This window comes from Schistocerca piceifrons, chromosome 9 (genome assembly GCF_021461385.2).
Source record: "Schistocerca piceifrons isolate TAMUIC-IGC-003096 chromosome 9, iqSchPice1.1, whole genome shotgun sequence".
NCBI classification, from domain to species: Eukaryota; Metazoa; Arthropoda; class Insecta; order Orthoptera; family Acrididae; genus Schistocerca; species Schistocerca piceifrons.
The window spans coordinates 185,859,678-185,873,282 of NC_060146.1; the positions used below are offsets into that span (position 1 = coordinate 185,859,678).

The 13,605-nt window shown below is 41.6% G+C and overlaps 2 non-coding genes across 2 annotated transcripts; one reads left to right on the forward strand and one right to left on the reverse strand.

Annotated features, from left to right (window-relative positions):
- Positions 1–4,702: 4,702 nt before the first annotated feature.
- Trnas-cga lies at positions 4,703–4,777 on the reverse strand. The gene has a single exon. It is a non-coding gene; the product is annotated as a tRNA-Ser (tRNA).
- A 178-nt stretch (positions 4,778–4,955) lies between these two features.
- Trnas-cga lies at positions 4,956–5,030 on the forward strand. Its single transcript has one exon. It is a non-coding gene; the product is annotated as a tRNA-Ser (tRNA).
- Positions 5,031–13,605: the final 8,575 nt, after the last annotated feature.

The window sequence follows — 13,605 nt, forward strand, 5'->3', positions numbered from 1 at the left end:
TGGAAGCATCCATTTATCACTTAAGCACATTTGTTTGTTAACATTTAAACAATTCATGTTTACAGTATTCCAAAGCAAAAAGACCAAGTGTACTATACGTACATATGATTTTATATTTGTAGCAAGACATCGGCAGTATGGCTCAATGAACCATAGCCAAAGAAATAGATAAAAATTGTCCCCAACCATTCAAGCTATATTTTTCATATAAGGTCTAAATATCACCTTGCGTAATCAAACTGTAATCAAAATTTCATTCCTTATCGCGCGATATGTTCAGCGAAGTTTCTTGCTACTGCTCCCCGTCTGTGAGACATGCTACGCCAAAGAGAGGACCTGCATTTTCCATCCGGAATGAGATCTTACGCAAAGACTTCTGGACCGAAAAAATTTCATATTTCCTTCGCCACGGCAGGCTCGAGGTCGGAATAAACGAGACAGTGGTAACCCAGACGCCCTGTGGCTGCAAAGCAGGGTGGGAGGAGGAAAAATGTAGGCAGCCAAATATCCGCGAGAGATACGCTGGGGCTGAAGCGACAGCAGCGGCAGTGCTTGCATAATGTAATATATCCGCGCCCGCCCTGTTGAGAGACCGAGCGGGACGCTGTGTAGGGGTGGGAGGTCGAAAGAAAGAGGAAGGGCGGGGGTGAACACACCCCTTTCTGATCCCACGGACGCGTTCTGTTTGCGAAACGAAGCACCAGCCGTGAGGTCGGTCGGCCCTGTGCATATCTTATGGAATGCCGGGAGACAGACAGCTGTGTTGACAGCTGATGGAGCCTGAAATAAACAGAGATGGGAAGTGGCGACCACGCCAGGATGCTACACGAAAGAATTTACGAGTAGGCTGTCAGTTGACAGTGCCTAGACTGTACAGTGTGTAATATAACATGAATAGGGTACAGGAAACACACACACACACACACACACACACACACACACACACACACACACATTTGTGCATGTATTAACTTTCTGTTTTGTTGCATGGTTAACACAGACAATGGAACAAATTAAAAACCTGTGATCATAGTCTTACATGGTCACTGTAATCTTGTAAGTCGTCTATAAGGTTTCGAATATGGATTACCTGTAAAAGTACACATATGCGCTGAATTAAATAAAATGCTTTCTCATATACCATTTTTATATGAATGAATCCAAGTATTTACTCTGACTGCTAAATGACTGTAGAATGATACCTACACAGGAAACACATTTTTTGCCACGAGTTATAATGATTGCAGCAAAAGGAAACTGATTTTACTTGAACCTAAGTCATCGTAGCAAATATCAAACCCAAACACGGGAGCCGTGTAAACCAGCATGGCATTTAGTCATGTGCCATGTGGTGGGCATGTGGAAATGATCTATTATGATTTCTCACACCTACAAGACATCAAATATTCACAGTCTATATAGTCACACTATTAGGGACGTTCTACCCACCGTCTACCACTTATTCTGAAAGATAACACATGAAATGAGAATGTACATATCCACGTTGAATGACTGTAGTTACTTTCCCATAGATCATTTGAACGATTTATTCTATCGAAATGATGTCAAACGAGTTAGTTTACTGGATGTGTACACAGGATTAGTGTTAGCATTAAAGAAACATCATTATATTATAATTTTTGTCCTGCTACTGAAAGTAACCGTAAAAGCAAAGTCTTTTCCTTCTTAGTACCAGTTTTTACGTAGAAATTCATCAATGGAATAGAGAGAGAGTTGTCTAGGAGAGTTGCTAGACATTTTATGTTATGTGGCAGAAACATTTTTTTGCTGCCTATTGGACTCCTTTCTGAGACATTTAGAGCTTTAATGATGGGTAATAAAGGTAACTTCTCCTCTTGTGTCATAGATATGTTCATCAATGTAGTTCTAAAATCGTAACGGATATTTTATGAAGTATTTTACTAGCGAATATTTGGATTTGAAATCTATAGCTCCTTTTAGAGGTACTTACACAACGTTCGTGGGTGAACACCACATGTTCTTTCCGTTCGCTTTTCTACGATCAATACTTTCTTTCTAAGATATGGCTAACTCCAGAAAATTAATCCATAAGACATTATCTTAGTAAATTGATTAATTTGTTTACAAGATTATCTCTGTTACAAACAGCAAAAGCAGCTGAACATAATGGTTTGAGAAGTTCAACAGCTCTTCTTCCAGTTCAAGTTTTCATCAGGACGTATACGCAGAAATTTCGAGCATACGGCCTTGCTTACCTAATCGTCCTAATCTGCCATATAAACTGCTGGTATACACTCTTTATTGTACACAAGTGAACATATTATTTGTTCAAAATTTAGTGCGAGTAAATTTTCTGAGAAACTTCATAATTCTTTGAAAAATATCATTGATACTCTCTTCTGCGGCTTTCTTTCTAATAGGATTCATTAAGATACTATCAGCTACAGAAATTCCCAATTCTGCTTGTCGAATGTTAAGTGATAGGTCATTCATAAACAGGTGTAGTGGACCTAAATTTGAAGCCTGTAGAATTGCCTTTCTGGTTTCTTCTCAGTCAATAAAATTACCCACCTTTCCAACATTGTTTGAATTATTCAGTGTAATATTTTGAATACTGTTTGTTAAGTACGATTCAAGACACCTGTGCATAAAGCCATTAAATCAGGAATTGGTAAATCCACGAAAATTCCATTCATCACCGAAGTCAAGTAGTACGTTTCCCATCGAATGATTTTATGCATGACTGCTGTGTGCTAGCTGGTGTAAACCTAAATACATAAGTGCCTGTGAGGAAAAAATTGATTTGAAATTAAGTTTAAACATAAATCCATAAAACTGTCTCGAATTATAATTAATTCACGATAGTTTACACAAAATTAAATCACAGAAAACATTTGGCATACCGAGTTCTGACATGTGAGAAATTCAAAGAACCTGGCCGCTAAACGTTGGGAAATGTTCATTGATAGGGACCGTGACGAAGTTGAATGTACTTCCTCCCTAATGAATTGGGAACACACACATTCTGCACTAAGTATCGTAAACCCTACTCTCCTTAAAAACTTTAAATAATTGAGCTCCATAAGGGAGACACGATTCCAATCCATGAGCGTTTCAGTGATTTTGTCTTTTTTGGGTTTCTGCAATGTGAGCCAAGAAAATAGACACACATGAACTACACGCCGTTCTGTTAACGTATAGCAAACCATTACTATAAACGTGCTCCTAATGCGCACAGTCAAAAATCACCTTATCACACTACAAGGCTGCAAACAGGCAAACGCTCCACCTGACTACATAGCATCATCTTTTGCTAACTCGGTCCAACACGAAGCGTTTCTCAGCCACGCGACTCAACACTTGCAGTGGGGCGGGCTGTGACACGATTGTGCAGCCCAGACGGAACTCGAAACATACCTTAGGTGTGGCAGGTAGTCAAGCAAGAGGAATGCTACCATTTTATGAAGTCTTAAAAGTTGAACAGTGCTCATGAGAAGGCTGGATAAATATTTCATAGACACCAGATGAAAGACAGCTGCTATATTGGTTCGTTTCGAATACACTCACCTTTCCAATATGAGGAATAGTATACAAAATCAAGAGTCGCACAGCGATGGTGGCTACAAGAGAAACATAGGTCTTGTGGATATGACACATTCTAAACCGTAACTGAGTGCACAAGCCATGACATACCGTCTGAGATGGCAATGGCCAACAAGTGGCACGAGTCGTATCGTACATCACACACATGCTCCTGAAGTCGTCGTATGGTGCGTGGTGGTGGGTACCTCGTATCGGTACTTGTCATTTCCTTTGCTGTTCCAGCCGCAAATAGGTAGAGGGAAAAACGACTATCTGCATCCCTCCGTATGAGTCCTAATTCCTCGTATCTTATCTTCATGGTCCTTACTCGCAGTGTATGTTGGCGGCAGTAGAATCTTTCGGCAGTCGGATTCAAATGCCGGATCTCTAGATTTTCTCGAAAGTGTTTCTCGATAAGAACGTCACCTTCCCTCCAGGAACTCTCATTTGAGGTCCAGAGGCATCTTCGTAACACTGACATGTTGTTCGAATCTACCGGCAATGAATCTAGCAGTCCGTCTCTGAATTGCTCCATTTGCTTGCTTCAATCCGATCCGATACAGATCCGAAGCACTCGAGCAGTACTCAATAATAGGTCGTACCGAAGTCCTATATACGTCTCCTTTACAGGTCAACAACACTTCCCTAAAATTATCCCAATAAACCGGTTGCCATTCGCCTTCCCTACCACAGTTGTCACATGCTCGTTCCAATGCTGCGCCCAGATATTTAAACGACTTGACTGTGTCGAGAAGGACATTAGTAATACTGTATCCGAACATTACAGGTTTGATTTTCCTATTCATCCGCACCAACTTACATGTGTCCACAGTGAAGGTGCCATTCATTACACCAACTGTAAATTTTGTCTAAGTCGTCTTGTATCTTCCTACAGTCACTCAAGCTTCGACACCTCACCGTAACCACGGCATCATCATCAGCAGACGACCGCAGATTGCTGCCCAAATCATTTATGTATATAGCGGTCCATCTCACTTTGCTGGGGCACTGCTGACGAAACCTTCCTATCTGATGAACACTCGCCATCCAGGACAACATACTGTGTTCTCCAGAATGAGATTTTCACTCTGCAGCGGAGTGTGCGCTGATATGAAACTTCCTGGCAGATTAAAACTGTGTGCCCGACCGAGACTCGAACTCGGGACCTTTGCCTTTCGCGGGCAAGTGCTCTACCAACTGAGCTACCGAAGCACGACTCACGCCCGGCACTCACAGTTTTACTTCTGCCAGTACCTCGTCTCCTACCTTCCAAACTTTACAGAAGCTCTCCTGCGAACCTTGCAAGGTTCACAGGAGAGCTTCTGTGAAGTTTGGAAGGTAGGAGACGAGGTACTGGCAGAAGTAAAACTGTGAGTGCCGGGCGTGAGTCGTGCTTCGGTAGCTCAGTTGGTAGAGCACTTGCCCGCGAAAGGCAAAGGTCCCGAGTTCGAGTCTCGGTCGGGCACACAGTTTTAATCTGCCAGGAAGTTTCATACTGTGTTCTGTTATACCTGGGTTCTATTATACTGGGTTCTCATACCTGTGAACTTATTCCTTATGCCCACACCTTCGTTAAAAGCCTGCAACGCTTCCGGAAATTTAGAAATGTGGAATGAGCCTGTTGCCCTCCATCCATCGTTCTCAGTATACCATGTGAGAGAAAGGCAAGCTGAGTTTCGCACGCTTTCTTAAACGAAGCTGATTCGTGCGCGTAAACATGTCAGACTCAAGAAAGATGATTATATTCGAACCGAAAATATGTTAAAGATTCTGCAGCAAACAGAAGTTTGGGATATTGATGTGTAACTTTGCGGGTTCGTTCTTTTACCTTTCTTATGTACTGGAGTCACCAGTGCCTTTTCGCTGTTGTTTGGGAATTTGCGCTGGGTGAGAGATTCAAGATAAATGCAAGCTATATAAGGGACCAATTCCGTAAAATATTCTTTATAAAATCAAACTGGGAATCCATCCGGACGTGACGACTAACTTGCTTTCAAATCTTTCAGTTGTTTCTCTGGGCCAGGTATGCTTATCACTACGTCGTCCGTACCGGAGTATGTCCGATGGTCAGACTGATGGACAAATTGAGAGTAAAATTTAAAACTTCGGCTTTCGTTTTGCTATCTTTATCTGTCACGTCAAACAAGTCAACAAGGGACTGAATGGAAGCCTTAGACCCGCTTAGCGATTTTATATACGATAAGAATTTTCTTGGGTTCTCTGCCAGATCTGTTGCTATCGTGAGACGGTGGTGGTAGTTATATGCTTCGAGCATAGATCTTTTCAAACATGCACAAATCTCTGCTAACTTTCGCTTGTCGTCATTTAAGCGTTCCCTTTTGAACCGAGAGTGTAAGAGCATCTGATTCCTCAGCATCCACCTAATTTCGTTATTAAACCATGGTGGGCCTCTCCATTCTTTATCCATTTATTAACCATTGTGGGTCTGTTCCGTCCTTTATCCACTTACTAGGAACGTGATTTTCCAGACCATGATTTACAGTCTGTTTAAACTTTGCCCATAATTCATCTACATGTATCTTAGAGTTGAACGTACGAGAACAATGTAGTGTAGAATACAAAGTAGACGTACAAGGATGTTGGTACAGCAACATAAATGGGATTTAAGAAATGTACGAAAAAGGACATGGCTTATATAATATTCGTAAAACAATACAATTTTTGTAACGGAAACTGGGAATGGAGGAGTAGCAAAAAGATAGGGGGACGAAACATCAGTGGAGAAGGATAAGTTTAATTAATTACAGAGATTATGTATAAAAACTATAAAACATTAAAAACAGATTATTTGACATGTAAGGCATGCGATAATACCTAGACTAAAAAATCTCACGTCATCAAATATCATGGATATGACAGTGATTTCATGGCATAGGTGCGTGTAAATAGGTAGCAGGCTTAAGCACAAATACCACTTTTATTTTAATTTTCTATTGTAGCGTAAGTACAGTGTGAAAGAGTAAGGGCCCAAACAATACATTTATTAAAAAGAAAAAAAAAGGCTCTGAGCACTATGGGACTTAAATTCTGAGGTCATCAGTCGCCTAGAACTTAGAACTAATTAAACCTAACTAACCTAAGGACATCACACACATCCATACCCGAGCCAGGATTCGAAGCTGCGACCGTAGCGGTTGCGCGGTTCCAGACTGAAGCGCCTAGAACGGCTCGGCCGCACCGGCCGCATTACATTTATCGTTCAATGTGTTGTGGAAAGAAGTACGTATAAGAAAGTTCCCAATTTCGTTGTACAAATGTATGGAAAACTAGATGAGACAGCGCGCTATACGCTGAAATGAGAACTAAACACTTATCAATTTCAAGAACAACAGTACACTGTGTATGTCCACAAATAACAGTATTAGTGACACTGTACCGTAAAATTTGTGATGAAATAGCCAAATATTTTATAAAATCTTTTAAGAGAGAAATAAACACTATAGTATAACAAATATTGAAAATCAATTGTCAAAAACAATTAACAAATCCCAAAGTCAAGGAATTTGTAGGAGCCATTATAGTGGTTAACCTCACAAATGTTTCTTTGCCCGACGAGGGAAAGAAATAACTTACTAAAGGTCTAGGTTTTAATTTGCCTGGTAGAATTAATCACAATGTCATTGAAAACCAAAAAATTCTGAAGAAATGGCGAGGAAATTGCTATAAAATCTTTTAAAGCTTTTGAAAAAGCAAAGGAAAGATCAAATTTCAATCACACTTATGAGAAGATCGTTATATATCTTCAAACTAAATTGTATGATAATAATACTCTTCTCGGAAGACCTAGTAAACGTAATTCAGTCATCAATATTTCTGATCACGATTATTCACTGACGTAAAAAAAGCAAAAAAAAAAAAAAATGCACCAGCAAGGAGGAGGCTGGTAGGCGTGTTTCTACATCTGACATATGATGTCTATTCAAAATTCGCACCAATCGCGTAAAACTGGCGCGAGTACCGCAACTAAGAGGGTGCAAATCAGGTTTGCTTTAAATACACGCTGTAACAGTCATGAGCGTTCAGTACCTGTTGAGTTGACGTTAGTGAAGTATGACTTTTTAACGACAAAGACGCCATTACCAACAGCTCACTGGTTTGGACGTGATCATATAATACGCCTAAGAGAAGCTGGATATTTATTGCGCGATATTGCAGAGGTATGTCGTTTGAACGTAGCCACTGTACGTGAATGCTGTAAGCGGTGGGTCCGCAGCTCGTGGTCGTGCGGTAGCGTTCTCGCTTCCCACGCCCGGGTTCCCGGGTTCGATTCCCGGCGGGGTCAGGGATTTTCTCTGCTTCGTGATGACTGGGTGTTGCGTGACGTCCTTAGGTTAGTTCGGTTTAAGTAGTTCTAAGTTCTAGGGGACTGATGACCATAGATGTTAAGTGCCATAGTGCTCAAAGCCATTTGAACCATTTTGTAAGCGGTGGACACGGAAATGTGCAGTCGCAAGAGGACCACCCCCGGACGGCTACGTGGCACACGGCATCGTGTTCGGTGCATGGCCCTGACGCATCGCACTGCATCTACGGCAGTAATCTGAGCAGCATTTGCCACCGCAGTGACACAAGGAACTGTTGCAAGTCGGTTACGTCAAAGACAGCTCCGAACCAGACGCCGTGTAACGCGGAGTCCACTGACACCAAAACCCACATCCATTTGCGACTTGCTGGAGTCAAGTGTGAGCTCATTGGAGGACAGGAAGATGAAAGCCGGTTCCGCCACGGTGCCAGTAATGGCAATGAGTGGCTTGGAAGGATTCCAATTGAGGCCCTGCAACCAACCAGTCTGCGTACTAGACTCTATGGACTTACACATGGAATTATGGTCTGGGATGTGATGACCACAGGGACACTCTCGTGGCTATTCCAAACAACCTGATTGAGAATCTGGTGATTCGACATGTTGTCCTTCCATTCATGAGCAGCATTCCACAGGGTCTTTTCCAACTGGATAACGCTCGCCCACATACCGCTGTTGTTACCCATTACGCTCTGCAGATTGTCGACATGTTGCCTTGACCTGCTCGATTACCAGATCTGTCTCTAATCGAGCACATACAGAATATATCAGAGGACAACTATAACGTCATCGACAAATACAGTTAACTGTTCCTGTATTGACCAACCAGTAGCAAGAGGCATGCAACACCATTCCACAAACTGACATCCGGCAAGTATGTAACAAAGCATGCTTGTTTGTCTGCTTGCATTCAAATTTTGACTGTTCCACAGGTACGATAGTTTCACATTTGCAATACCTTATCTCGCTCTTACATTAACCTGTGATGATGTAATGTTCATCACTTAAATGTGTTACCTAGACATATATACAGTGGAACCTCTCTTACTAAGCACCTCTCATATACGATCAAATACAGAGCTGCAAGGTACTAGTTCAAGATGGGGAGACTAGATAAACTACACACAATAACTGGTGTGCCGATAGAGACGATACGTCGCCTTAAAAGTTGGCGTTTGGATACATGGCAATGAGAGTGGGATGTAAGTGATAAGGGACGTTGACCGCAGGACTTGCCCCCTGACATAAGGGAGCGGTTGAGAATGAAACATATACATCCCATTACCGGTAAGCTACATTTCTTAAACGGACACGAAACTTACCCCACGCACATAAACCGCGTGAGTCTGAGGCAGACACCTACAACATGCACATACGGGGAAGAAGGTTCCCCAGAACACACTGTCTTTTTCTGCGGGCAATACGTGAACAATAGACATACAATGCACTTAGACTACACAGATGCTGGAATATACACACAGCAATAAGAGACGAAGAACAATGTGCACAATTAAACGTATGACAAACAGTACTTAGGATTAGTAATAATTTGTGTGTGTGTGTGTGTGTGTGTGTGTACGCGCGCGCGCGACTGGCGACCAACGGCTCGAAGAAATCATTCCGTCAGTCATATTCGGTGACGGTACTAACAAATCCTTCCTCTACCCTATCAACTTTTTATATTATTCTTAAAAAACAAAAATGTTTATTTATATTTCAAACTAAAATTATTGTTATTTTAAAAAGTATTATTCTTTGTAAGTGTTTTAGATAAAACAAAAGAAAACTGCAAAAAGATGACAAACGAAAATTGTAAGATGTAGGACCTGTTTTAAAAAATCAGGTAACAGGTCTATAATTCGGTAATAAATAAGAACCTCTCATAAGCGCAATTCGCATAACGGAAAAACAAATTGTAAGAAAAATGATTTGCTCAACGAGCAATGTTTCACATAACGAGTGACGACGATTTACTCTGACGTCACCAGCCGTTCTATCGCTGCGGGAACATTCAACAATAGGAACACCTTTCACTGTCGGCAACGGTATATGAACATTGTGCAGCTTGTGATCTGACATTTTTGTAAACTTGTGTTCACACAGTGCTTTTTGTGTGCAAATATTAATAACCTTCGTAGAAATGTCCTCGAAAATAAATCGGCAAGGAGACGATCATAAGAGAAAGATGAAACGCAAAATCACCGAAAAACGCGAGTGTGGTGTGTGTGTGTTGCTGATTTATCGCGCACGTACAATCGGTCTACATCAACTATTTTTGCTGACCTCAAGAACAAGGACAAGATTTTAGGGATATGGATACTGGAGTAAGAAGAGTATCTAACCCCTCGGTTTTGTATTATGGACGATGTGGAAAGGTTGCTCCTTATATGGCCAAATGAAAAGCAATTGCAAGGCGACACTATTAACGAGAACATCATTTGGGAGAAGGCAGAATGATTTCCGCCGACCTAGTTAAGAAGTCGCCTGGATCACCAGTGAGAGAAGAAGTGATCAGGGGAAACTGTAGATGGTTCGAGAAGAGAGGAATCTGCCTCCACAGCGTTGTGAGACACGATGAAGCAGCCAGCTCCGACACAAATTGCAGTAGAGCGCTTCATCAACAACTTCAAGATGCTCGTAGATTCTGAAGGTTAACTACTGCAACAGGTTTTTAATTTTGACGAGACGGATTTCTTCTGGAGAAAAAAAGCCGAAGCGTACTTTTATGACAACAGTGGGTAATGCATTGCCAGGTCTCAAGCCAATGAATGACCATCTCACACTCCTATTCTGTGTCAATGCAAGCGGTGGTTTGATAATTAAACCACTGCTTCTTTACTATTCAGAAACTCCACGAGCCTTCAAGAAGAGCAAAGTCCAGGAGAACTGGTTAACTGTGATGTGGACGTCCAACAGCAAGACTTGGGGGACACTGATGTTTTTTGTGATTGGATCAATGAAGTGTTTGATCATTTGGAGACCAAATATTTGCTTCACATGAATCTGCCACTCTTGCGTGTTACGGACAACGCTCCTGCCCATTCTCCAAGCCTAAAAGAATTTCAGGTCATCAGGTTCCAATTTCTGCCTCCCAACACCACTACATTACTCCAGCCCATGGACCAGCAGATTATTTCTATCTTTAAGAAGCTCTATACTAAAGGAATGACGAGATACGTTTGAAGTTCTCTAACGCTATAGATACAGCAATAAGGAATAGCGCAGTAGGCAGTGAAGTTGAAGAGGAATGGACATCTCTAAAAAGGGCCATCACAGAAGTTGGGAAGGAAAACATAGGTACAAAGAAGGTAGCTGCGAAGAAACTATGGGTAACAGAAGAAATACTTCAGTTGATTGATGAAAGGAGGAAGTACAAACATGTTCCGGGAAAATCAGGAATACAGAAATACAAGTCGCTGAGGAAATAAATAAATAGGAAGTCCAGGGAAGCTAAGACGAAATGGCTGCAGGAAAAATGTGAAGACATCGAAAAAGATATGATTGTCGGAAGGACAGACTCAGCATTCAGGAAAATCAAAACAACCTTTGGTGACATTAAAAGCAACGGTGGTAACACTAAGAGTGCAACAACGGGAATTCCACTGTTAAATGCAGAGGAGAGAGCAGATAGGTGGAAAGAATACATTGAAAGCCTCTATGAGAGTGAAGATTTGTCTGATGTGATAGAAGAAGAAACAGGAGTCGGTTTAGAAGAGATAGGGGATCCAGTATTAGAATCGGAATTTAAAAGAGCTTTGGAGGACTTACGGTCTAATAAGGCAGAAAGGAGTGATAACATTCCATCAGAATTTCTAAAATCATTGGGGGAAGTGGCAACAAAACGACTATTCACGTTGGTGTGTAGAATATATGAGTCTGGCGATATACCATCTGACTTTCGGAAAAGCATCATCCACACAATTCCGAAGACGGAAAGAGCTGACAAGTGCGAGAATTATCGCACAATCAGCTTAACAGCTCATGCATCGAAGCTGCTTACAAGAATAATATACAGAAGAATGGAAAAGAAAACTGAGAATGCGCTAGGTGACGATCAGTTTGGCTTTAGGAAAAGTAAAGGGACAAGAGAGGCAAATCTGACGTTACGGCTAATAATGGAAGCAAGGCTAAAGAAAAATCAAGACACTTTCATAGGATTTGTCGACCTGGAAAAAGCGTTAGACAATATAAAAAGGTGCAAGCTGTTCGAGATTCTGAAAAAAGTAGGGGTAAGCTATAGGGAGAGACGGGTCATATACAATATGTACAACAACCAAGAGGGAATAATAAGAGTGGACGATCAAGAACGAAGTGCTCGTATTAAGAAGGGTGTAAGACAAGGCTGTAGCCTTTCGCCCCTACTCTTCAATCTGTACATCGAGGAAGCAATGATGGAAATAAAAGAAAGTTTCAGGAGTGGAATAAAAATACAAGGTGAAAGGATATCAATGATACGATTCGCTGATGACATTGCTATCCTGAGTGAAAGTGAAGAAGAATTAAATGATCTGCTGAACGGAATGAACAGTCTAATGGGTACACAGTATGGTTTGAGAGTAAATCGGAGAAAGACGAAGGTAATGAGAAGTAGTAGAAATGAGAACAGCGAGAAACGTAACACCGTGATTGATGGTCACGAAGACAATGAAGTTAAGGAATTCTGCTACTTAGGCAGTAAAATAACCAATGACGGACGGAGGAAGGAGGACATCAAAAGCAGACTCGCTATGGAAAAAAAGGCATTTCTGGCCAAGAGAAGTCTATTAATATCAAATACCGGCCTTAATTTGAGGAAGAAATTTCTGAGGATGTACGTCTGGAGTACAGCATTGTATGGCAGTGAAACATGGACTGTGGGAAAACCGGAACAGAAGAGAATCGAAGCATTTGAGATGTGGTGCTATAGACGAATGTTGACAATTACGTGGACTGATAAGGTAAGGAATGAGGAGGTTCTACGCAGAATCGGAGAGGAAAGGAATATGTGGAAAACACTAATAAGGAGAAGGGACAGGATGATAGGACGTCTGCTAAGACATGAGGGAATGACTTCCATGGTACTAGAGGGAGCCGTAGAGTGCAAAAACTGTAGAGGGAGACAGAGATTTGAATACGTCAAGCAAATAATTGAGGACGTAGGTTGCAAGTGATACTCTGAGATGAAGAGGTTAGCACAGGAAAGGAATTCGTGGCGGGCCGCATCGAACCAGTCAGTAGACTGATGACAAAAAAAAAAAAAAAAAAAAAAAAAAAAAAAAAAAAAAAAAAAATACTAAAGCACTTTTCGAGCATTGCTTTGATGATACTGGAGCTTCTAATCTCACACTCAGAGCGTTTTAGAAATATCACTAACATCGTGCCTCTATCTGGATGATCGGAAAGGCGTGGAAAGGGGTTACGAAAAGAACACTTACCCCCACTTGGAAGAAGCTTTAACCGGAATACGCTGTCCAATGTGACTCTGAGGCATTTGAGTCAATACCTGTGGAGCCTGTAGTCAACGAGACAGCGTCTTCGGCCCACATCGTGGGACTAGAAGGTGATCAACATGATACTGATGAGCTTGTGGAAGATCAGAGCCGAGAAATGACAATCGAAGTATTTATGCAGTTGCAGTGTGTTTCACAGCAGGAAGTTGTGGAGAGGAGTTCTTCAGAGAAGAAGGAGCAGGCAGTAACAGCAAAGCAGCAGTCTTCTGGCGCAATAAGAGAAATGCT